The sequence below is a fragment of the Hippopotamus amphibius genome, chromosome 13 (assembly GCF_030028045.1).
Source record: "Hippopotamus amphibius kiboko isolate mHipAmp2 chromosome 13, mHipAmp2.hap2, whole genome shotgun sequence".
In the NCBI taxonomy this organism is placed as follows: Eukaryota; Metazoa; Chordata; class Mammalia; order Artiodactyla; family Hippopotamidae; genus Hippopotamus; species Hippopotamus amphibius.
Window position 1 is genome coordinate 57273782 of NC_080198.1, and position 26083 is coordinate 57299864.

The following is a 26083-nucleotide window of genomic DNA, read 5'->3' on the forward strand; positions in this document are numbered from 1 at the left end:
GTGGTTATAAATCTGCCTGCCAATGCAGGGGACATGGGTTTGAGCCCTGGTCCAGGAAGATCCTGCATGCTGTGGAGCAACTAAGCCCGGGCACCACAACTACTGAGCCCACATGCCGCAACCTCTGAAGCCTGAGTGTCTAGAGCCCACGCTCTGCAACAAAAGAAGCCACCTCAATGAGAAGGCCACGCACCGCAACAAATAGCCCCTGCTTTCCGCAACTAGAGAAAGCACGTGTGAAGCAATGAAGACCCAATGCGACCAAAAATAAGTTAATTAATTAACTAATTAATTATTTTTAAAAAGTGGAGGTGGGGAAATATTTTTTAAAATGAGATGGAGAAGTTATAAAGACCTAAGAAAATCAGAAAAGAATAATTTTTCAGAATATAATTAAAAGAAGTAAGCATCTGGTGAAAATATATTTTAAATGTCACCAAAATATCAAGTTAGAAAACAAAATCAAAGTGCATGCTGGATTTAGTAATTAAGATGTATGTACTCTTAGAGCAATAGAAAAAATTCTGTTAAGTATAAATGTTTTTCTACTGATCTGAGTATACACACAACTTACTGCTTTTATCAAAAGAAGAGCAGCAGGAAAAGAGGAAGGGTCCACATTAGTTGGACATCTATCCACTCTGGTAAATGTGATAGTAGAGCCAAATGCAATTTAATTTAGGAAATCAGAAAATGTACTCCGGAACACAGGTTCCAGAGTATATCATATCAATACCTACAACACAGAACCTAAATTAACAAGAGAACTGAATATGACTACCTAGTGGAAAATACATAGAAGGCAGCTTGTCAGTCATATAACTCCACCAGGAACAACCCTCCCATTCTTTACATTTTCAGTCATTTAAAAAATCAAAAATGACAACTAAGAGTGAATGTTACCGAGTTGGGAGCAGTGGTGTGCATCACTCTTTTAATATGAAAGAAAATATCCCTCTATTCAATGAGGGGTGTTTCTAATTTAGAGTAACATGGTAACAACTGAATCTGCACCTCTACATTCTATGGTATTTTGTGCACAAGTGATTTGGCTCTGTCATGGGCATTTTTTAATTTTTTTGACTACTACCTGTTTGTGCATAAGATGCAGTTTATCCCCACAACAAACTTCTCCAACTTTCTGAGATGAGCCTTCTTATTTGTGTGTGTCTATTGAATAGTTGTGTCCTTTCCAGTTTCTTTAACTTTTGGCTATAATTTAAACTTCATACAGAAAATTGCACCTGTCATAATCATACACTTGCTCACAAATTAAGCACACCTGAATAACCAGCACTCAGATCGAGAAATGGAATTACTATAGCACTCCAGAATCCCTCTTGATCCCCTTTCAGGTATCACAGAACAAAAGATAACCATGAACCTGAAACCCTAACACAACACAGTACTTTGCCTCTTTTGCTACTCTATAAAAAACAGAATTATAGAATGTCTGACGACCAACGTATTTAGCACTTTTTCATATGTTTACTGCTATTGGTTATTTGGATCTCTTCTGTTAAGTGTCTGCCGAAAGCTTTTGCCCACATTTCCACTGGATTAATGTCTTTTTTACTATTAGTTTGTATGCGTTCTCTATTTTGGATAAAAGTCCTTTATTTGGATACATGTACTGTGAAATCATCTTCCTTCTGTAGGTTGCTTTCTCATCCTATGTATAGTGTCTTGTGAAGGCAGAAGTTATTTTTAATGCAGTGTAATTATTATTTCCACTCATCATTAGTTATGTCTAAGAAATCCTATCTATTCCAAAGTCACAAAGATACTGCTTGATATTTTCTTATAAATTATGCAGTCAATCTATAATTGACTTTTGTGTATGATGTGAGGCAGGAGTGTATCCAGTTTACTTATTTCAGTTTTTCTTATGCAACGTAAATGAATAGATTTTTAAATCTGTGTATTATACAACTCATTATTTTTAAGTACCAACCTTAAACCTTTGGAACTTTCTCACAATTTTAACAAGCAAAATAATGTTGCTATAAAAGAAGACCCCTGGCATCCTGAAACCTACTACAGAGAGTTAATTACAGCAGAACACAGAAGATCACAAACTAAATCTGCATCCTCATTATAACGATCTAGGAAAGGGATACTCACACAGAGAAGAGCAAGCTTTGAAGGAAAGGAGTGAACAAAGACACAGAGGCTGGAAGGCAGACTAGAGAGATTTATAAACGAGATATACTTAGTGGCGGTTTTCAAAAGAAATCAGGCACACTATGTAATATAAAACATTCTGCTCTGTTTCCCCATCTAAAAATCTTTAGTAAATTTCTAACGATGTCTGCTAAAGAATATTAATTTGAAAATACGTTATTAATCAATGTGGCAGCTCTGTTTCTCTCTCAAATCCTTGTACATATTAGAAGTGCTGTCACTTAAGTTAGCCTTGTAATATGTACTCCATCATGTTGTTTGCCAAGGATGTGTAGTCTGGTACAGTGTCTGAAAACTTAAAGAAATTTGGTGAATATGAAGTGACAAACAATATCAGGAGCAGGTTTGCATAAGATATTTTTAGCAGGCTCGCTTGTTGAACACATAACTTTGTCTACAACTCATTAGATGGCCCAGGATATTTTTATAGTAAATAATAAAAGATATCAAGTTGTACTGTTTCATGTGTATGAGTGAAATAACATTGATGGTTTAAGTTATCTGTAATATACAAACACATGACAGAGAAATACATTCTCAAAAAAAAAATCTGTCTCTGAACAACCACAGTTAACTATTAAAGGAATCAACGAATTTATTATTATAAGAGGTTTCTTTTAGATTTTAAGTATGAAGATCAATTACCATGGATGCTTAACTTGCTTTGATGGGAAAATGAAGTCAGCATTTGTTACCTATGTAATTTATTAACAAATGCCATTGGGCTACTCATATTTTGCTCCATTTTAGACTTGATTTCAAACTCAAAGGAAGCTTTGTTTACTATGGAGCTCACAGCAAAACTCAAACCAGAGAATATGCTCAAGAAACATATATTCCCAGTTTTTAGGAAATAACAGGTAATGAGTACACTATCCCTCTCTACAGAGGAGAGGTTCTTCTTTAGTGGCCTTATGCTAACAGGTATCTTGTAAACATGAAAGAATGTGTTTGTTTGTGTATACAGAAGTCAATAGTTTAGAGAGCCTTTTGCTTACTAAAGTTTTTCCTATCCAAAGTAACGATGGCTTCCTCATCACAGCAGTTTCCCAACTACATCAGTGTAGTGTTGATACACCCACTGAACAAAAAGACAATAGTTCCCTTAGAACCTTGGTCCTGCTGCATAACTTTGAAAAGGGTTCTTAAAATCTCAATCAGAGATCTCTCTTTCCTTGACCCCCACCCAGGATTGTGTGCAAGATTTAATAATCTATAATAAATTCCTTTCTGTTTAACATAGCTCAAGGGAATTGTTTTCTTTGTAATGGTAATTCGACCAATAGTGTGTGTTGTAAGAATGAAATATAATGTAAATTGTTTAATACAGTGTTTGGGAGATAATCAATGTTCAACAAATGTTAGTATCACGATTATAGAGAATTCCTCAAATATGTATGAGGTATGAGAACTAAATTATTGCCTGCCGTATCAGTAAACAAAGGATGTCACAGCCATCAGCCATCACATTACAGCTGCCCTGATGGTGAGCCCTGAGGGAACTCAGGAAGGAAACAAGGAATGCCCCCCCCCCCCCCACCTAGCAATCATCAGACCGCAGTCTCCCCTGATGGTGCAGTTGTCTGAGAATGAGAAGACACAGGATACTGGCCCCAGATAGCTGAGGTGCATATCAGAAGAATGATTTGATGAGCCCAGACTCCTGCATCTTCCCATATATAAAAAAGCACTAAATTCCTTAACTTGAGATACCTGGTTTACTTTTATTAATAGCAGTCTTTTGATGTTCCAACTACCTGGTTCTGTTGCAAAAACTCCTGTGTATCCTGGCCTCCCCCCTTCCTCCTCGGAGCAGGGTCTCAGAGTTGAGATGCTGTCTCCAAGGCTTGAAGTCCTAAAAATGGCCCTCGAATAAAATATAACTCTCAACGTTTAGGTTGCGGGGTTTTTTTGTTCTGTTTTTGGTTTTTGTTTTTTTTCCCAGTCAACAGGTATAAACTAAGCAATTATAGATGAAATATTTTTGAGCAAAGTTAAACTGGCAAGTAAATTCCTGGAAATCTTAGGTTACCCCTGGCTCTCTTTTGCAATCTCTCCTTATTGTCTATTGAAATTTACTTTAATCTGGGGATGTTGACCTCCTCACCTTCCTAGCTGAAGATTCTGACGGCCCTTCTGCCTCAGTTATAGTTCAGAGACTGTATGGAACTCCTCCGAGCTCTCTCCCTCCCGAGGGAGCAGAACACCACAGCTGCGCCTGCGCGGCCCTGGGCGGAGCTCCGCAGCGGGGGCGGGGCTGAGGCGGCTGAGACTAGGAGATACGGAGCTCCTGGGAGGATGCTTGAAGGGGGCACCCCAGGCTTGGAGCCAACGTCAGCCTCTCTCACAATGCAGACGGGTCATTGTGTTGCCCCGGTGGAAAGTGCTGGTAGCCCAAGAGGGCCGGAAGCCCGCGCCTGCACTGGCAACACGTCCATCCGCTGGTGGCGGACACGAAACACCTGCCCAGAGACAACCCGGAGCTCATCGTCGCGCAGTCGGTGGAGGAACTTGGAGTGCTGGGTGACCTGGTCTCAGTGAAAAGAATCTGTGGGCTGTGAAGGACTGCTTCCTCAAGGACTGGCTGTGTATGCGGCTCCTGGAAGCTGTTTGAAGAGGAGGTGAGGCAACAGTGAAATTTCTGAAAAGATGTCACCTGGAGGTGGGGATGAAGAACAATGTCAAAGAGGCGCTAACCCCTGAAATAGTTGCCCAACATTTCCTCAGAAATCTTGATGTTGTGGTTGCCCCGCATGCAACCACATGTTACCAGAAGAGCCCATCACACAGAGGGGAAGTACTGGTGTGAGGTGACGGTTGTGGAGGAAAAGTTAATCAGTCCATCTAAGAAAAAATTGGAAAATTTTATTCGTGCCAAATTTGAGGGTTATGACCTGGGAAGAGCACCTCAGAGAGTTCTGAGAACTATTCTGTCAGTTACAAATCAAGGCACAGCTATATAAGTTTTTTGAGACAGAGTGCTGTACATCAAATGATGCGTTATTAACAGTTTATGTAATCCAGATCTAAGCGGCATCCTTGGTGGGTCATGTGTCATGTCACCTCTTACAAGACCAAGAAGGAATGTTATCTTTTAAGGAGTTGTCTTATTGGTGCTAGGAAAATGTTGCTCTTTATGATGGAGCAGGTATTCCTGACCATGGGGGATGTTTGGTCGATGCCTAATGCACGTACACAGATGCACAGTGTGTGTGTGTGCGGGGTGGGGGGAGGAGGCCAAAGGGCAGAGAAGAATTTTGTCTTGCCATAAAATATGAATTTATTTCACATGGCAAATGGGCTTGACGCTGTGAGGATACCTATGTCTGTGGTGAACTTTGAGAGGCCCAAGATCAAAAGATATAAGTAGTGGTTAGCCCAACAAGCTGCCAAGGGAATGGCCCCTACCAGCTCCCAGATAATATGAACCTAGTCTCCCTCCATAATAGTGAAACAGAATCAGAGGAGCAGTGGAGCAAAGATGGGCCAGCACCATGGTATCACTTCCATCTCTGACCAAATATGGAATTTTAGAGAGCGTATGGGGACAGCAGACTAGATCACATGTACGTGTGGAATTGTCCATATTTGCCATCTTCATCTTCAGCAGTTGTCACATCTGGCCTTGCTGGGGCAATCCTGCTCCAGAAGGACCAGGTTGTAGATATGATAAGCTGAATGTTAATAGACAAGAAGAGTCTAGATCCTATTTAACCTCTTCCTCCACTGAAATTCACTAGAGTAGATGGTAGAGCTAGCTCATTCTCATCATCCAAAATGAATATTTGTCTCTCAAGAAAAAAATAAGGAGGTTGTGTTCTTTAAACAAAAAGATGATGATTTTTAAACAGAGTCTTGAAGATATGATATACTTGATGATTGATGAAAAATAAACCTTCCCTTTGGATATACTCCAGGCTTACTTATCTAAACATTGATTTCAAGGCAAAGGATATTATTCTTCTCCATAAAGAGAAAGTAAAATCTTTAGACCAGATAAAGACAATTCAATCTTAGTTAGTTTACACCATAGTGTTTTTCAAAATTATGGAAAACTTCTGTGTAATAGAAACATTAGAATATGAGGTTCTGAGTCACCGTTACTGTCTTATTCACCATGGCTTGCAGTGATCTTAGCTCAGGGTCTGGTACGGTGACTCACTTAAAAATCACCATCCTTGTCGTCAACATCCTAGAAACAATAAAAACTCTACCAATTATTGTCACTTTCTAGTTTGTCCATATAATAAGGTATTGGAGAAAGGTATTACAAACCCAAATTTACCCATGAGGACCCTGAGGCTGAGATATTATCCACGGTTACAAAGTTAGAAAGTGGCAAAGCCGAACATTAAACACAGGTTTGTTTAAGAAGTATCAAGGAGTGAATGACAGAAAGCCCCTTTGGTGCAAAATATTGTTTTTACTATGGCATTCTAGAGATGTTGCTACTATTTGCCTTTCCCAACTATCATTTTAATCAACTGAGCACAATGGGGATTTACTGATCCTCGTGCTTCTACAACTAAAGCTGTTGTGTCTGTTCAAGTTTCTCCTCTGTTTTAAAGAAAAAAGACATCCCATAGGAATTTCCTACTTGAAGCCAATTTTCTGTGTGCTTAAATTAAATAATTGTATTTAGGGAAAAGAATTACACTGTAGTAAGAAATGGAAGAATGCCAGAGAATTGAAAAATGCAGATTCCATAGGGGAAAAAAACCCCACAAATGTTTAATACATTTTTATTAAAATATAACACAAAAATAAAAAATAGTGAACAGTTTTTGATAACAATTACATGTATGTACAATTTTCTTCATAGGATATGTGAATTATTCAAAGATTTCACAACATTTCATTAAAAGCAATTAAGTCACACAATGAAGACTTAACTTGAAAAGTTATCCAGATATCCCTTCTGTTCCCAAATTAGTTTGTCTCTGCTTCTATAGAATTCCAGGAAAAAGATTACATTACTTCTCTGATTAATGCAGAACATCAATCGAAATTAAGTAGCTGCATTCATAAAGCCTTTTGATTTATATTTATTTATACTAAGTACACTAATTTTTTAAACTAAGTTTACTAAGTGCTGGCCAGGTTGCTAAACTCCTGGGATGAAAAAAAAGTGAATTGTTTATAGTTTCTGATGTTGATAACACTGCTGTTAAACTAAACCCTGAAAATAGAAAAATCCTTCGCAAGTAATTTAGATGAACTTGGAAAAAATAATTCAGACTGCCTTCTATTTCAATATTCTTAAAAGTTGAGGCTTTAATTTGATGACAATATATAGATGAGATGGGAACTGATATATTCAGCAAAAGAAAAAAATGACTGTTCCTATAGAAATTTAAAATTGCTCTATGGTTGTTTTATTAAATTGTTCATTTGTCAACATATTGCTTTAATATGTAGGCATTATTACATCAACAAAATAAATTGAAGTGATCTCTACCTCAACATTTATAAAGACCATGCAGATTTTTACTGACAAATTATAATAGATATAATATACTCATACATAACTTAGTTTTATTTGTCTTCTCTAATCTCCACTTAAACTAATCTCTGTAAGGAAGTCTTCTTCAATAAACTTTACACGGACTTCACTCCATAAGCTCTTACCTAAGCTCTTGTCTAAGCTTACCTAAGTATCTTAGACAATGATTGCATGCTGTCCTCCTCATTCCTAAGCATTTTAGATGTGATTCTCAGATATCTCCAGATTACAAACACCATGAAGGCAAAAGTCGTTTTGTGATTCACTTTCAAATCACTTGTAGAGTGGAGGAGGATCAAGTAAGATCCCCCATGTTGCAAAAGAAAGGAAGGAAGGCAGGAAGGATGATGTGTAGACATCTATCTGTAGAAGTCAAAAATGTTAGATAAAAATGAGCATTTTGCACTATCCAGGAGTAAAGGATGAATAGGTGTTCCCTAAACAAAAAAGTAACTGAGGATGTTCCACACAAAATGAATACCAAGTGCAAGGTGCAGAGGGGTTGAGAGAGGGTTGTTCAAGGGGAAACACAATTCTGGGTTTCTACTGAAAAACATGAGGCAAACTTCGGGAAAAGCAAGGTTGAATTCTTTGGTCAGAGTATGAACTGAAGTTGTTTATTTTATCCAGTAAAACAATGTGTTCAAATATTCTTTAGCATTGAAAATATTTTTAAAATGTCATTTGGTATCTTAGGTATAGAACAGATAAAAATGGAATACCAGTAGTTGAAATGGTGAGTCAAATATCCAGAGTCTGTTGTCTATCCTTCTAGCACAACACCCTCCCCCGACACATGTGGCTCTATCCTCTAAGTTGAAGGAAATGGTATGATATTGAGATAGTGGCTTCACATTCATGCAAATAATGCCTTCAGTAAGAGGAGGCCTTGGCTCATAATGAGTTGGAAGTGAAGCCTGAAATGCTCTTAAAGAGTGGGGAGAAGAGCTATTGATAGAAGCCAAGGATACTCAGAGATTGAATTATGAATGGTGCTAGCTTTAGAAAGTACCTGTGGCAGAGGTAAATCAGCAGCACCCAGGACAAGTTCTGTATGGTCCAAAGTGAGACTTTAATTTTCAGATATGTTGAGTTTTAGGGTTTGGCCTTAGAAATACGAGGATTTGAGGTAAAGATACCCCCGGGGGCTTGAGTGGGGCTATGTTGAGACAAAGTGAGAGACTACACTTATAAATGAACCTAGATGTGGAAGGATATAGTTTTAAGTTAGGAAAGTTTGAACATGTATATATACAGAAAGAAAAAACATTGGAATGGAAGGTAAAGAGATGATTGATGGAGCAAGATGTGCAAGGAAGCAGACAGGAAGAAACGGGATTAAAAACACCGGTGACTAGATCAGCCTTAGAATTAAGGAATTTGTTTTCTCATTTGGATGTTTGAATAGACCATTGCATAGACCTTTCAGTTACCTGAGCCAAAGTGGTCCTTTTCTCTTAATGCTACATGGGTTGACATTCTACGGCTTGTAATCACAACAGTTCTGATTAATACAAACAGTGACATAAATTTTCCTTTTAAGATGAAAAGATGGTCGCTGACAATGTTGAGATTATGAGACTTTTAGAAGAAGTTATGAGCTCTTTTATGATGCCTCAACTATCTCTCTGAACCAGGAAGCAATATCCACTGAAAGGTGTGAATGGCGATTTCAGGCTTGGGGAAAGTAGTTACAATTTAATATTTGAAAATGAAAGGAATGGTAAGTAGAATGTAATGAAATTGTAGAGCAATATTTAGTTTATGTGATAAATGATTTGATGAAATTTAACAAACTATAAAGACAATGTCAGTCAGATTTATCGAATTAACTAAAAAACATTTCTGAGAACAAACATCTCTTCTTAAATCTAATATTTTATGTTTGTTTTTATATCACTTGCCTCTTGAACTGGGAATGTATGCATACTTACTCTGCATGAACTATTTGAACTTGAAAAAATAGTTACATGATCTGCTATTACTGATAATTGTACACATCAAATATTATCAGGTAAATCATTTTACCTGATTAGAAAGTCTTCTTATTAGAAAGGGAAAAAAATAATACCTTCCAATGCTTACATTAATTCCCCTCTCTCCCTCAAGGTGCGTTTTCAATCCCTTTTTAATTAAGAATAAATAATGAATACAATTTATCAATGTCTTAAAGAGATCCTTATTGGCCTTGATTACATGCGAATCAATTACTAATAATCTGCTTTTAAACAAAGAGCATTGGTTTTCACATCATTTCTGAAGGATAATAGGTGTAGTTTTAGATCATTTGGTGACATGTCTATAAATTATATATGTGTGTGCATATATATATACATATACATGATGAAAAGAAACATAAATATAAGTATCCCTGTATTTATAGGTTTGTGTATGTATACACAAACACATACACTCAAGATATGTTGTATATAATTATAGTATATGGGTGTATATATTCTAAACACAACTTTGTAAACCTTTGTTTTTTTTATTTTACTTTCTGCTCCTATAAATCAGGAGAGCTCAACCATATCAGTGTGTGAAATGATAATAAATTCTATGCCTGTATTCATTGTAATTCTATATAAAAGAAATTACACCCCTAAGCAATTTTCTAGAACAGTCGTATCAACAGTCTTATCAATAAAAAGTGTTTTATCCATATATACAGAAAGAGAAATAAAGAACACAGTTTTATTTTCATTGGTGCTATTCAAAAGATATGCTTGAAGAAACTTACTGTTCAGCAGTCCCAAACTTACAAATAATTCCTTTACTTAAGATGAACTTTTAAAACATGGTGCTTTTTTTTCAGTCATAATGTCATAAATGCGCTCCCAGGTTCTCTGTATACCATATAAAGACAGTTTATTCTACAAGTGGTTGAAATTGTGTATGTTGACAATAGAAAGTAATTTTATGAAAGTCAAGGTTGTTACAAATAGAACACTCAGCTAAAGCTCCTCTGTATGAATATTCAAAGCATAATTGGATAAACTTCAAATATGGCATTCACCCATTGACATAACTGATGCAAATCTGCACTGTCATCTGATGTGAGGAGGAGATGGGTAGATGGGTTAAGATAGGCACTGTTTTTCTGAAAGAGTAAAACATGGGTGTGAAAAATGGGTTCTTAAGGTGCTTCACCATTGTCATAATTATGGTCATTTTGGATTCTCTTCTACTGTTAAATATTCTTAAACTGTTAAGCCATTTGTATTACCTTCATGTACACTTAACAATCCATCTTCTTTTCAATATTCTTCTCTAAAAAGTCTTCCACTAGAAAAACTCAAAAATCACTGACATCAAGTCCATGCTAAGTGATCTGATTAATTTTGACTTATAGAAGATGAATCATTGCTACAAGTATGGCAATGAGAACCAAGAAATATATTTTTCAAATGTTATTAAAAGTTACTATTTACAGAGAGACTTATTCAGTGCTCCAACAGTTGGTGTTTGCCCCATCACAAATGACCTAGTGAGTGATTTGGCCAAAATTAGAACCCACATACATGGATTTCAAAGCCCATGTCATGATTTTAATTATTACTAATGTGTCAGACATGCAGTTCTCTTAAGGTAGTGCCCAAAGATTTGCTTTTCTTAAGATGAAGATTCAATAGGACAGTCTCTTTATTCCTAGCAGTACACAAATGAAATCTTAGAGCTCTGTTTGCAAACTTCAGGAAAAAGAAGTATATAGGATCTGTAGCACAGAATGCCTTGTAATGATTCTTCTCACTTTTTCTGTAATCCATCTAAACAAATATACTATACTGCAATAAAATAATATGTGTCTTACACTCATTGTATGTTCTATTCAGTACTATAAATTTCATAAGAATTAAAGCATGGAATGTGCCAACAAGCCAATACGGAAAGTTAAATCATTAGTTACAAATTACAGAGAAAAAAGTCAAAGCACAGATTGGTTAAGTGATTTTTCAAAAATCACATAGATTTAAAGTATTATAAAATGGATTTTAACCCAGACCATCTAATTTCATAACCTGAGTTTGACCTGTGTATAAAATTCACTGCCTGTGGATAGTTCATTTCTGCTACTAGTTTGCTATATGACTTTAATTCACACTTCTCAGGGCTTAATTTTCCCATTCTGCAAAATATGTGAAATGGTAAATCAATATTTCCCAAAGCATGTGCCTCAAAACTCTCCTTTTGAAACGCTAATTTTGTAGGGAAAAAAAGATTTTTATAGTCAATTGTTAGGAATACTAGGTCCATTTGAAAATGAAAATTCCTATACGTCTTCCTTTTCCCCCACCTTCAATCTAAGTAAGGGTTCATGGAACATAATTTAGGAATTTTAGACAAGGAGATCTTTAAATCCTATTTTACTCCAATGTACTCAACTATACATTATTCCATACTATTTTATTTATTCTCAATATTGCGACCATCCTAGTGTGAGATATACTTTTATAGCTTGAGGATGTAAGAACAAACATACAACCTACAATTTAAATCTTAAAGTCTTTTTATCATTTCTGATACTTGGACCATAAGCTTTGTTTAAACTACAAGGCTTTGCAGTTTAAATGTGAGAGGAATTTATGGATCTAAAAATAGTTCCTTTTTAAAATTTAGTATATAATAGATCTATTTTGTACATTTCTAATGAAACATTATTTGCTTAATTGCTTCATTTTATTTTATCTAATTCCCATACTATTTAAGGTAGCTAACAGCAGGGGTCCTAAAGGCAGAAGTTATCCCCAGCTCCAACACTCTGTAGCCTTATAATTAGGAAATAGTCAAGTATATATGCTTCCCATAGCTTCATCATTTGTAAATGGGTTAAAATATCATCTTTTTCATATAAGTGCTGTGATAACAAGGACAGTACTTGTCGCAGATGGAACACAATAAACATTAGCTTTCACTGTAACTTTAGAACTATCTTAGTTTTGATTTTAAGGTGAGTCCTCTATGCTTACCTTGATTTGTGCTACAGTTGGCAATTCTGTAAAAACTCATGGTAGAGATGCTTTTTATCATCTTTGTCAAGAAAAAGTTTCTTATGACACCTGCCAGTGTATATTAGAAATTACTATTCCCCATCTTCAATAACTAGAAACATTTTAGTAGACTGTTCAGAATGGTGCTGGTGAGGGGTGGGTGTTGTTTGTTTTTTATTATTTCTACCCAGAACTTCCGCTGAACAGGGAAATGCATGTGAATTTATGGGATGAGTATGTCCCTGTCCCCAGATCATAAAAGATTCTACCTATAAAATGGAGATTGTTTTGTCTGATATCATTTCCAACTAAACTTCAATTCATGACCCTAATTTAGTTATAAGAACTGATTTGAGTCTCCAAATTAACTGTGAAATTTACCAAGATCACATCATTTTAAGTAGTAGAATTTGAATAAAATCCAGTTTGGAATAATTTCAGGGACATCATGCTGTCCTTTACACATTGTCTATATATTCCTACAGTATCAAAGTTAATGGAGAGTGGTACTAACCTCCACTGAGGTTATACATTGAGTTATATGTTTAAAGCCTTTGATTATTTCAGAAAAGAAGCATTTTGGATTTTTTTAATAGCAGTGTCAGAGCTAATTAACAATTATGTTTTTCTCAACTACTACTTGATTTATCATTTCATATATACTTTGCAAATTAATAAGTGGTTCGCTTTGCAAAGTGCCAGACAAGGCAAAATTTCCTAGACTAAGCTGAATACATTATTACATACATCACCTACTCAATTCTGCTTGAATCAGTATTAGTTTCAAAGTGTATATTTTGTTAAAAAAAAGTTTTATCCCCCTCCTGTTCTGATTTCCATTATACTTACTTAATATCTGCACATTCTAGAAACATCAGAATTTTAGGGCATTTTTATCTTCAATTTTAAGACATATTCCTTTCTACTTGACAAACCCAGATGAGGTGGATATTCCATTCTTTGGTTTGCATTATAATTTCAGGAGTGGTTATGCCCTTTAAGTAGGAAAAAAAATCTTTGTTCATGATTGATACAAAAGGGCCATTCTAAGAGGTACTTTTACTTAACTCATAGCAGCTGGGATATTAAATGTTCACAAGACTTACTGTTTCAGCATATAATTAGGTTTTTTTAGAATTTGTTTTTAAATAAAGATAGTGTTAGTCTCAAAATTTTAAACATTCAAAAATCCACTGCGTTTCTTTTATCTTCTTGCTGGTGGTAAGAAAGAATGTGGGTGCTTTAAATTGTCTTGATGCATCTGTCACTAGCACAATAAACTCTCCTTCTGTGCAGAAGAGGCCCTTGTCTGTCACTGGGATCTCTCCGGAGGTGAAGATTGCCATGTGGGTTTTCTATCTGCCTTCTAAAATGTAACCTCCTCATCTAGGCTGCCATCTCTGGTGTGACAGATTGGGTAGGTGATTCCATCATCGGATCACACTGTGTTTTACCATTTGGGGCCAGGTGTCATCTTTGGAGAAGAGAGTTAAAGCTTTTGTCAGAGCGTACTTCTCTTGTTTCACTTAACATCTACTCACCTTTTGGTATTGAAAGAATAAAAAATACAAACTGATAAGGCTATCCCCAGGCAGAGTTTTCATCTTACCCAAGGCAGTCGTGGCAGTTATAAAGATCCTTCAATAATCTGTCAAAAACTGACATCACTGTGTAAAGAGCTGTTCATTTCTATATCTCATTTTGGATTGATGTACATGCACTTTTATACCCTTCAGTTCGATATAACATTTGGCCTTTCATGTTCTTAGTTTCAGCTACAGGGAATTCAAAGCTATTTCAAAGCATAATTATACCAATCTGCATATAAAAGGCTATATGTCCTACAGAGGGTTGGATGGAAAAGCAAACTCTTTCAAAGAGGAAAATTAGAAGTAATTCCCACAACTAAAATTCACTAAAGTTAATACATTTTTTTTATCTGATAAGAACAGTTTTTTTTAAGCCAATAAAAGATTAATCCAGAAAATGATGGGGACTTTTTTGTGAGGTAGGGAGGAGAAGAGGAATGGAGAAAATTGAGGAGGAAAGCAAAGAAATGGTACAAGTACATTATACAAATCCTTTGTGAAAATGGTCATACCGCACAAAAAGAATCAATACTTCTAATTCTATAGCCAACATTAGGATTCTCACTTACATATTGTATTAGTTATCTATTGTTACATAACAATATACCCCCAAACATATTATTATCTCATAATTGGTGTGGTTCCAAACCTTGGTTCAGCTTAGCTGGATGCCTCTGGCTACGGTGTCTCCTGTGATCCACAGTCAAGCTCTTGGCAGGAACCATCGTCTCCTTCGAAGATGCAACTCAAGGAAGAGGGTCTGCTTCCAAGCTCACTCACATGGTGGTTGATAGGCCTCAATCTCTTGCCACTTGGATCTCACCTCACAGCTGCCTCTATGACATCTCCACAAGCAATCCAAAAGAGAATGAGAGAGGATACAAGAAGGTCCCCAAGATGGAAAGCATCACCTTTTTATAACTAATGTCAGAAGTGACATCTCCTCACTCTACCACATTCTAATTCTTAGAAGTGGGTTGCTCTATCCCACTACCTTCAAGGGAAGGCTATCAAGCATGTGAATACCAGAAGATAGAAATCATTATGGGCCATCCCAGAGGCTGCCTACCCCACATAGATACATTCGTATTAAGGTGCTTTGGGTACTTTTTTATGTTACAAAAGACTTTTCAAAATACAAGTCCTGTACATGTGGGTTTTTTTTAAGAACTTTTATTGAGATACAATTGACATACAATAAACTGCATATATTTAAAGTGTACAATTTGATATTTTTTTTTCTTATTAGTAATGTATACATGGCAATCCCAATCTCCCAATTCATCCCCTGTACATGTGTTTTTAAACTGAAAGTAATTGCTATAACACAAATTTTGCAGTTTTATTTTGTTCCAAATATTCGGTCTCCAATTATAATCTTGCTAGGTATAGAAAGTTTCATAACTTGAAAATGATGAGTATGGTTACTTAAATCTTTAAAATAACTGTTTTATCTTTTTATACCATGAAAAAAATTGAGATTAAAAAAACCTCACAGACATAATTGTGTAAATTCTGGAGCTAACAAAATACTTAGCACCGAAGTTACGTAGCATATGGTTATCCTAGTCCCAAACAGTAAAATGTGTCTGTATGTGCCAGCTCTTAATTACCAGCTCATTAACACTCAGGTGTCAATTGCTGGTGGCAAAGGCAATACCCAGATGGCCTAGTTTCTGTCATGCACAGTGTAATTAAATTGACCTCAAGTACTGAAGCTTGCAAGTTGCCTGATACTATTTGGACACTAATTTCAGGCACTATTCAAAGTAGAGTAATATGGTGAATAAACCAATGTAATGAGAGAAAAGCTCCACTGGGGTTTAAATTGTATTTTCATATGTAATTATAACCTTAAAGACAATTGTATAAATAATCACCATTCTAATCTATGTCAAATATAACAATGCATATCACATATTTAATATTAATATTATTGAACTAAAATTCCACTCAGTCTCAAGATAAGGATAAAATTGTTACCCATCAAAGTGAAAAATAAATTATTATAATAGTTGCATTTGGGGAAAATGGAATTACATATCATATTTTGTGATCTCATTTTTTGATTTGTAATGAGAGAAATAAATTATTTGTATTTTGTATTTAGATTATCAATTTCCAAATATGACCCAATATCAAACATATCAGTGCCTTCTATGTAGCCTTAACAATAATAAAAAATATACTAGCAAGAATCCCACAAACTCTCACTAATCTAATGAATCTTCATGACGTTGTCTGTCATTCTCAAGGCTTTGCTCATGAACCCAAAGCTCATTTTCAAGCTTCCAGTTGAAGAGAGAGAAAAAAATGAATTCATGCACTAACCTTCACTCTTCCTAAAACTTCACTAAAATAAAAAGAAAATTTTAATGGCAAAACCTACAACAACAAATAAAAGACAAATAAACAAGTGAGGAAAACAACTGTGACAACATTTTGCAAGTTTGGAAGTAGATCAATAAGTTATACTTGACTTCATGGTTTTGAAATATTTACTCTGCAGCTGGAAGTTTAGAATATGAAGCAGAAACCTGGTTTATCCTGTAGAAAATTCTGAAGACTCAGGAACTGAGAGAACAAATTACTTCTGAAGTGGGAGAGAATATAAAAATAAAAAGAAGGATCAAAAATGTCATTAAGAAGCAATTAGACTTCCAAGTTGCCTTCATCAACAGTGCATATGTAGGTGATCAATTATCCCTTCTGGTTAGAAGGCGGGAGATTTACTCTTTAAGGAGGTTAAAACAGAGATTCCTAGACTGGAAGGCAGCAGGCACAGTTTAATGTGAGATCATCATACTAAGAAAACTTTGGATCTTGCATCTTTTCTCAATTAGCTTTCAGAATGCAAGTGCCCAAGCTTACACCTCCAGGCAGATGCCCCCAAGACATTTATCTTGGTGCTCAAACCAAGAAGAAAAATATATCTAACATATTGATTTTGGGGATTCCTTAATTATTTGGTCCAGCCAGAGATCACCCTACAGACAAAGATATGCCACAAACCCTCCAAACAAGCACAGAACTGTCAGAATTTTTTGAGTACTGGTCTTAATTCTGAGAAGGCAGCCAAGTATCACAAGACATTTGCAAAAAATCTCTACAATATCCCTGGAAATGCTATTCAGGGAAAATAAAATGTAATATGAACCATCATCAATATCTTGAGATGAATAAGAGAAAATATTGCATACCTGAAAGAGTTCAAAATAACTTAAAAGAGAAATATTCAGAAAACAAAAAGAATGCTTAGATTTAAAATAATAATAAAATAATTAAATAACAAGCTCAATAAAACCTTGGAAGAGAAACATGAGAAAATCCCCCAGAAAGCAGATTTTTAAAATATAGAAAATATGGAAGAAAAAGTGAAGAAAATTTGTAGGTCAGTGGAGGAGTTTCAATTTACAAATAAGGAATCAAAAAAAATGAGGAAAATAGGGTAAAAAATGATGAAAGGAAAAATTCAGAAAAACTTCCAAAAACTGAAAGACTTGAGTTTAAAGATTGAGTTACTAAGTACCTGCAATGTGGTTGAAAATGATTACACATCAAATCACATGATACTATGAAATTTTAAAACTTGTTGACATCCCATAAGTTTCCAAAAGATGTTGGGGAAACTGTATTCTTGAAGAGTTTATTTATGAAAATATTCTACTTTGGAAGACAATATGGAAAACCTTTCAAAGAATCTAAGCTGAACATCTGACAATTTGGCTTGAATCAAGCCTGACCAAAACCTAAATTCTTCAAGGGTTCTCAGAGATTTTGGTCCTCTCCATCCCCCTGACACTAGGGAAGGATTCTTTCTCTCACCAACAGGGTGAATAGAAGGCAATCAGCCTTTGACAGTGTGGTCCAACCATGACCAAGGACACACAGTCAGCTTGAATTCACTGCTCTTAGATAGCTAAGTGGTTTCATGATACAGGGAAAGCTACCTGGAACCCAACCACCGATTGCTGGTGGTGTGGACTTGTATTTTGGCCTGTTGGGTACTGTGCTGTCTTTTTCTGGTGTCGCCCTCATTTCCCACCTTCAAATGCTTTCGTCCTCAAGAGGAGAATTGTTGTTAGCTAACTATACCTATGCACAATGATCTGTCAGATTCAGTCTGTTTTTAGCAGGTGGTCTCTGGGACTTCTGCCTTTAAAAAAAGAGCCAACACAGCACCTTAACTGGTCAGTTGGTGCTTGAGTCCCCCTTACCAAGGATAAGGTAGAGCACTCTGGGCACCAAATCTAACTTGGTAACCATCACTAGCTGCTTGGGGTAGCCATATGGACATTATTTGTGACTGTACATACTCAGGAGGAACCCAGGGATGGCTCATTGTAAATTTTGTGGAAAAGGAGATCACCACCCTAGGGAGAATTAAGCAAGACACCCAAATCACCTAACAAGAATTATTCAGTCAAGGTAGCTACCTGTGCTCCTGTTTCCCTTGTTGCTGTCCCGTGTATTCTCCTGACCCCCAAGGGTATCAAGGTACATATCTATGGAAACATATGGCCCAGGCATTGATAAAAAAAAAATAATAATAGTAATAAGAAGCAGAAAGAGCCTTGGGTACCACCCCTTCCAAAGCAATGGAGGCAGTGACACAACTAATCTTCCAATAAAAAGCCCCCCATTGTCAATGTGCCTGGGCTTTTCTTAGTGCTGCTGGTTATCAGTAGGCCAAAGGGCTAATTGATCCCATGGCTTGATTACCCCAGCAACACGTCATACAAAAAAACCTTCCTGGAGGTGGACCCTGACTCTGTGGACATTGCTTGACACTCCCTGGAGGAGGAGATGGCTGTCTACAGGCAGGCAGCTCAGCCTCCCAACTCTTCTCTCTCAACAGTCCAGAAGGTCTGCTCCAAGGGTGATCAGATGGAGACAGAAACTGAAATCCATGCCTACTTTACATGACTATAAATCCAAAATATTTTGATAAAATTTTACAGAAAGAAAGATAAAAAAAAGAAAAAGAAAGAAAGAAAGAAAGAAAGAAAGAAAGAAAGAAAGAAAGAAAGAAAGAAAGAAAGAAAGGAAAGAAAGAAAGAAAGAAAGGAAGAAAGAAAGAGAGACAGACAGGAAGGAAGGAAGAAAGACAAAAGGGAAGGGAAGGGAAGAAAAGGGAAGGAAAGGAAAAGAAAAAAAAAAAAGGAGGAAACCCATAGGGTCAGCAGAAGCTGATTGTGAACAATTGACCTCTGGGTTTTGAGCCCAGAACCCTTCTGCTGTGCATAGGAGATTCATTAAACACATATGTGTAGGGTATACAAATTCTCACAAAGGAGCTTACTAAAAGGGGATGGGCCATTGCCCTCTGCATAGTGGTAGGCCCTGTAATTTCTGTTAAACTCCTGATCATTCTTTGGTAAACTGAGGCCTGCTCCATCCCAACACTGGAAGAAACAGCAATGGATCCTTCTCAGCACCTACAATATTTATACAATGCAACATCTTTTAGGTCTTTGAGTTCTGGAGGCAACATATTACTTATCTTCAAATTTTACTTAAGCTCATATATGCAGTTACTTGCAAATCAGCCCACTTTTATTGGGGAACCCTCAAACAAAAGTGTCTAGAATCTGTCCAAGTTGAAATTCGCAGTTACTCCCTTTAGTGTACTCAGGGATTCCTTTGCTGTAGAGACTGTAGCAACCTCTTCTCATGGCTCCTGGAGTCTCTGGACTACCTATGAAAGCCATAAGTTGCCTATGAAATTCTCATACAGGAAGCTGCCCCCCTTGGCCTTGTGCTATATGCCATTAGAAGGTGACTATTGGCCACACGCTGTTTTCTTCTGAAAACTGCCTCTCACAGACCCTGGACGTCCATGCTCCCACTCCAAGCTGGCTCTTATGTCTCAGGTTATGGAAGCAGCCAGCAATCTACCAGCTCTGAACAGTGACCATGGCCTCCTCTCTATAGGCTGGACCCAAACTTGGACCCTCTGATATATCCAGCTGCAGAAGGGGACAGCCTTACCTCTCCTCAGTCCCTTGTCAGATGCCATGGTGCTAGAGGAGGTCAATGAACTCCCAGACCTCTTGGCAACCAGGAGAGCCCCTTGGGAGCAAATGAGTGAACACTGATGGGACTTTATACACCTCAAGGACCATATTGTCACTGTTATATATAATGGAGCTTAGTGAAATGTTGCTGCTTTCCTTTCCTAATCCAGCATGTCCCTGATAAATGACAGGGCCTAAGGGTCAGCACAGTTGGCCACACATCAGTCAGCTTGGAACCAGAAACCCAGACCAGTAAATGGCCCCATTTACTATATAGTACATTTTCATTAACTCTTACATGAGTTGCCTTCTTTTTTACAAATGTATTTATTTTTTAATTTTTTGGCCACGCTGCATGGGTTGCAGGATCTCAGTTCCCTGACCAGAGACTGAACCTGGGGCACGGCAGTGAAAGTGCAAAGTCCTAATGACTGGACCACCAGGGAACTCCCCAAAGTTGCCCCCTATGAGGTAAAGAATTCTGGGAATCTCTTGCCTCACAGAGACCTAAACTGTAAATAAAGGTAAAGATGTCACCACCTGTTCTAAGTCCCCAGTTCAAGTCCTCATCAGAGCGCTCCTTATCCCCTTCTGAATTCCAGTGATCATAGACAGTGGCCAAGGCGTTCATTTCACTTCTCAAAATAGACAAGTTGGGCTCTTGAAGAAGTCATTCAATGCAATTCCCATGTTCTCACTAAGCCCCAGACAGTCAGTTTAGTTGAGAGACATAATGCCCCCTTCAAAGAGAGCAAATAGGCCCCTGCTACTGCCACAGGCACGGATTAGTCTGAAGCCACAAGCACTCCCTATGCCACAAAGGATCTGCAATTTCCCTTACTGGCCATAAAATGAACACCTCTAAACTTCATGTTTTTGAAAACCACCTCACAATGTGGCCCTCTTCCTCCTCAAGGGCCTACTTCCCATCCTAAAGAGGCACTTCTACTCCCAAGAAATCTCAGTTCATCACCAGCATAAAAAGTGATGGCAAGACATCAAGGAGTCAATTATGGTCTAAGGACTAAAATTAAGACCAAGTGTTATGCGCTGCCTTGACATCAGGCATCACCAGCAGCGCCTTAAATGGCTGAACCTCACCTTCCTCATTTTCCTCCCAAAGATAAGATCTCTTAGCCAACAGCTCTCCTTATCAGTAAGCTTCATTTCCTTGCCAGTCACATGGAATTTGAAGAAGTCAATCACATCCTCCAGTAGGAAGCAAGGAGAATCCCTCCATTTTAATACCAAAAAAGCCTGCTTCTCATAGCCCTGGTTTTCACTACATCCCTGAGTGTAACCCCATTGCGGTCCTGTGTTTTGTGTGGTGTCTTCCCTCCCCCACCCCCCAGCCCCACCCTGAAGCTGTGAAAATATGTGACTAACAGATTTTTGTCAATTTCACCTGTTTGTCCAGCTTCAGATGTCATGTGTTCTCCATCCTATAACCCTAGGATGGAAATCTCTCCCTCATCAAAAGGGTGGATAGTTGATGATTAAAACTACCCTTTTCCTACCTTATCTATTTTTCTGTATTTGACTAAATTCGTTGAAGTAAGTTGAGCTACACTAGGTGAACTTATTCGGTGCAATGATGAAGATTTTGTAAAATGAAGTTATTCAGACCTATTCTTGGTGAAGCAGCAGTTTGTTAAATATGATTTCTCTGGGAGATGTACTCATATTTGTTTGACTCCAGTTTTGCTTATGCGCTGCCAACATAACATGTTGTTAAGGCGAATAGAAATGCATATATTAAAACCACATTCTAAATATAAATCAAAAAAGGACAATCAGTACTGTCTTTAGTTTCTTAGTCCAAATTTCATGGTATCTTATACATGAGAATCATCCTTACAGATGAGCATGTGGCAGGGAGAACATTAAAATTTTAAAACATAAAATGAAGTTCTACATGCTATAACTTATTTGTGTATTTTTAAGTATAGTTCCTCCTAGGATTTCAAGTTAAAATAAGACACAGAGTCAGGAAGCATATTCTGGCCTAGACTGAGAACTCAGAGTCAAGGGAAAGGGTCTGGGTGGGAAGAGTTGGGTTTATGGTTAGATTCTTCCATCAGTTGATCTGTATTTGTCTCATCTTCATAGGCAGGATAAGAACCAGAATATTTTCAAGGCTGTATTCTGCACTAAAGTTCTTTTATTCTTCAGGGCCCACTTATAAACAAAACAAAACAGAAAATAAGGTTAATTGCTCAGTGAGGTCAGATAATAATTTATGAATATGGGCCAAAAACATGAAAGTGTTACGACTTTTTCAAAAATAGTTGCTAAAGACATTATTTGAACTCATATGCAAAAGGAAGGTTAAAAAATAAGTTTTTTACACTTATCATGTCTTTGTTTTTATTTACATTCCTTCCTCTTCATTATGTAGTGTCATGCATGTGTTACAAAAAAGAGTCAGAGGGTTTGGTTTGATCTGTATCATTTTTAAATTGATCAAGCCCATTTTTGGCATATACACAAGCCAAAGTTACACAGGAGAAAAAAAAAACCTTTAAAAATATTTATAATTTACTTATTACATATTTAGAGAAAGATTCCAAATAAACATAATTAGTGAAAAAATCAACTTGAGGTATAATTTAAATAGTAATAATAATCATCAACTATCACACAAAGAATCAAGTAGAATACAGTAGAGAGACTTGCATTTGACATAAGGATAAAAGTCTAAATTTCTTGGGAATGTTAATACATAAGGCAGATCAGTTCCCATTTGGATAATAGGCTTAATAAAACTTGAATGATAAGGAGAAAGTTAGTCGGTTCTTCTGCAAATAAGAGTACCTTCCCCACAAACCTTTTTCTCTCTTTTATGTTGTCTTGTTTAAAGGCAGCAAGATCCACTCAGGCAAACAAGAAAATCTCAGTGATGACTTCTCCCTCTTCCTCATCAGTCAGCTGACCATCTACTCTGAGAGGAGGTTCAATCTATCTGTCATTTGACATGTCTCTCAAGTCTGTCCTTCCCCTTGCGTTTTTACTAGTCCAGTTTGAAGTTAATTGTGCTCATTTGTTGCCTAGCTGGAGATTTACAACATCGGGTCTCTCCTTACTGCAATTTCCTTTTTTTCCCCACAGTTATGAGTTATTTTACTAAATCTAAATTAGGTAATGCTTAGTTATTTGCAGCACTTTTTTCATCTTTCAGTTGTTGTTATATCTAATATTGGAATAGACTCTTCTATTGAGTGTTAAAAGAAATGTTAAATCTTAACCTAAAACTCTGTGCTAATATCTAAACATTTAACATATGTACACCTTATTCACTCCACATAACTGATGTGAAGTTGAAAATGTGCTTCTCACCTCAGCAGCAATACCCTGAACTGATAATCGTAGAGCTACAACCTTGTCATATAGGTTTATGAAATGTGATGCCAGTGTCACGTGCTTCCACATAATTTACTAATGGTATTGCCAATTTTTCCCTTGTTCTGGTTCCTATAATTACAAGTACATCACCTTAGGATCACTGAGCCAATCTTTGAACTGAGTAATATTTGCAAACACTAGCACATGAATCCATGCATCTTTGTCAAAGAAACAGTGGAAACAAAGGAAGCAGAGGCATCTCAATGAAAGAGTTGGTATTACTATATTTTTTAATGAAATGTATATATTTCATCTCTTTTTTACTTCTTCCTGGGCATACTGTATTAATTCATTTCATTCTTTTATCATATTTTAACAAGAATTACTCAAGGATCATTTTTTTTATTACTTTTCCCTGTGTTTTAACTTACATATGTATATGATTACATGGACTTCAAAAATCAAAACTGCTTGTCAGTCTCTTAAAACTTACCAGAGAATGAAGGAAGATGATTGTATTCTCTTTCTTTCTCTCTGTCTCATATTTCATTTTGTCTCTCTAATTCAACCTTACTCAGTGTATTTTATTGTAACCACTGTGTTGTCTCTTTGTGGTCTAATGTAGCCTAGTAATAAATAAATAAATAATAAATAAATAATAAGTAATAAATGGTTTTCACACAATGTCAGAAAAAATTAATCATTGATTGCCCAAGTATGGAAAAGCCCAAACCAGCTTGTTGACAATCAAATATTATTACCAGGCATTTTGATATTCTAAACATTAATTAATAGAAGGGCACAAAATTTGTCTACCTATAATACAATTCTGTCTCTTCATGTATTCATCCATATAAGTTTCTCTTGTTGTTGGCTAATACCTACCCATCACACACACACACACACACAGATATCAATTTTGAGAGAAACAATTGCCAGAAAACTTTGAAAGTGGCCATTCACGCCATTGTTAATTAGGAAACACAACTGAGAATGACGGAAGTCTCAAACTTTTAAAATAAAATTCAGAATTACAGGTTTATGCAATTCACCACGTCAACAATCATATTCTTTCCTTTGTCATCAAAAGAAGAGTCACTCACACTGATAAGGGGAGGGAAAGGAAGGGGAATTGTGCTCCAGACTAGGTAATGGCAATGTTAATTAAATATTCCTTACTCCTAAGTGAATTCCTTGAGGAGTTGCCCAATGATTATCAACTGCTCTCAATAGCACATAAGTTAAGGGAAAATAAGACAAAAAGAATCTTCATCTATGCAATATTCTCAATAAAAATTTTTACATGGAATAATACTTTTCCTTTAAAATATAAATGCTTCCTTAGAAACATTAACTTAGTCATAGATAAATATGAACTGCCTTACTTTAACTGATAAATTTAAATTCTATTTTTTATGACAAGGACATAAAATTTCCAATTGATTAAAGAGAAAAAAGAAAAATGTTTAGAGACTTCCCTGCAGGTCCAGTGGCTAAGACTCCACACTCCCAATGCAGGGGCCCGGAGTTCAATCCCTAGTTGGGGAACTAGATCCTGCGTGTGGCAACTAAGACCTGGTGCAGCCAAACAAATAAATATTAAAAAAGAAAAATGTTCAAACTTTTTGCACAACCAAAGAACAGCTCTGGAGAACAAGGTCTGCCACGCTAAGAAAGGACAACTTCAAGGAGTCTACAGCTAGAACCATTAAAAAGAAATCCAATTTCCACTGAGCAGATAGTGAATACTGCCCAAATTCATTTTTATGATATGTCATATGCAAAAAATGTGATTCTGTCAGATATGCAGTTAATTCCAAACCACATTTATTTGCATGGAAATAGGGAGACATTCAGAAAGCACATTGGGGTCAGGCCAAAAATCAGGTAAACATTGCCTACTTCAATCATACATAGATATTTTTCATCAGTAGGGATAGAGGTCAGCTTGGGATTTGCAAAAAGGGGTTGAGGGAGACGACTAGAACTCAGCAGCTATGATTTTGATTTCCTGGACTCTATAACACCAATAAATAGAGAGGCAGACATGGATTGAGCTGATGAGTGGATACCAAAATCAGGTCTATTTTCTTTTTGAGGTTTTGAAATTAGCACTGCTCAAATACAATTCTAAAGCAGTCTGGAATTTTAAGAAAGAAATTATTTCCATTCTCACACTGTATTCCATACTTTAGGTAACCAAGAATAAACTAATGGAAAATAATATTAATAATAAAATATGCCACTTACTGTGTGTTAGCATTGTGCTATGCATTTCACATACATCAATTCACCTAATTCTCACAAAAATTCTACAACTATATGTACTTCTCTATATTTCACAAAGGTGAAGATTAAGATTCAGCTGTGAAGTAACTTTTCAGAAAGATCTTGTCTGTCTTTTCACAGCATTCAATAAGTTTAAATTTGAAATAGAAATCATATGGTGCAGTGCTTTTC

The 26083-nt window shown here is 36.5% G+C and overlaps 1 pseudogene; it reads left to right on the forward strand.

Moving 5' to 3' along the window:
- LOC130834462 (39S ribosomal protein L9, mitochondrial-like) overlaps nucleotides 1-5611 on the forward strand; it is a 34992-nt pseudogene extending 29381 nt beyond the window's left edge.
- The last annotated feature ends 20472 nt before the right edge of the window (nucleotides 5612-26083 follow it).